The 1,361-nt window shown below is 32.3% G+C and overlaps 1 long non-coding RNA gene across 1 annotated transcript in view; it reads right to left on the minus strand.

Moving 5' to 3' along the window:
- Positions 1 to 947: 947 nt before the first annotated feature.
- The window catches only part of LOC113821529 (uncharacterized), a 1,876-nt gene continuing 1,462 nt past the window's right edge, over positions 948 to 1,361 (minus strand). The window contains exon 2 of the long non-coding RNA XR_003477195.2: positions 948 to 1,361. This exon is cut by the window's right edge and continues 295 nt beyond it. This is a non-coding gene — a long non-coding RNA (uncharacterized lncRNA).

Raw genomic sequence — 1,361 nt, forward strand, 5'->3', positions numbered from 1 at the left:
GACATTCAGCATGTCACAGCAAAGAATATGCATTGTAACGCTTGGAATTCATACCAAATTATATATATATATATATATATATATATATATATATATATATATACACATACATACACACAAGCTTTGACTCTCCTTTACAACGCCTCTCTCGCTAAAAGCTATTTTCCCCACACTCTTCAAGACTACTTTTATGGACCTTATTCCTAAGCCACAGAAAGATTTGACCGACCGAAAGAATAACTACCCAATAAGAAGACTATAAGCAACAAAAACCAACGACTAAAGACTGTTCTTGCCACAAAAAACTATTGAGCGAACCTCTGACATTGTAGAAAAACCCACAATGAACGAAGTAGATTTATCGAATATGATGAAAGGAAAAAAAAAAACTCCACCGTGTTGATACTATGGTATACAAACTCACAATCCACAAACTGGATTTATAGAACCTTCTCTCACATAAAAACCGTCTATCTCTCGCGTCTTAAATTACATAAACAATAACAAAGTCCGTCGAGTAAAGACTGTTCTTGTCACAAAAGATATTGAGCGAACTTCTGACGTGGCCTGGCGTGCTGGCTGAGGTGCAAGCTGTGCGCCAAACTTAACTTTTCACCTTTGACTAAAAAATTACTTTGCAGTTTTCTCGATAATCGTGAATCAAGGATAAAATTCTTATAAATGTTGCAGGTTTCAAACAAGTACAGTAAATTTATGAATAATGACATTCTTGTTTCATTTCTGTTTATATTTTATTTGCTTTTATGGCTTTATTCATTTTTTAAAACATCACAGTAATCACTTATATTATCATTGTATATCATCATCAATATTACTTTTATCATTCTTATTATTCTTGCTATTGTTAATTGACATCTCTAGCACCCTTCTTTACTCAGCATCATTAGTGATATCTTTTAACTGAAAGGAATGAGAAAAATACACTCTTGGTTCATACAATTTATTTATTACTATCAACGTTTCAAAGTTCATTACTATCAACGCTTCAAAGTTCAATGATACACTTCAACAACCATTCTACTTCTAAAAAAAAAAAAAAAAAGAAAGAAAAAAAAGGAAATATATTTATGCCCGTATACCTAGAGTGGTTTTATAACAGAAGTTATAAGCACGTACTTCCCCTATCCTCGATCTCTAGGATTTTTAGGTTAAACACTACGGTGCTTTAAACGTACATTTCAGTAACTAAATACCCTTCACACTAACCCTTCAAATGATGATAATTTCACGACATTCAGCATTATGCAACATGCAAAATATATGGTGAAAAGAGAGAGGAAAAAACGCTAAAACTCAAACATTTTCAGGTGAAAATACATGATCAACAATGACCACCTAAA

This window comes from Penaeus vannamei, chromosome 37, assembly GCF_042767895.1.
Source record: "Penaeus vannamei isolate JL-2024 chromosome 37, ASM4276789v1, whole genome shotgun sequence".
Taxonomy (NCBI): Eukaryota; Metazoa; Arthropoda; class Malacostraca; order Decapoda; family Penaeidae; genus Penaeus; species Penaeus vannamei.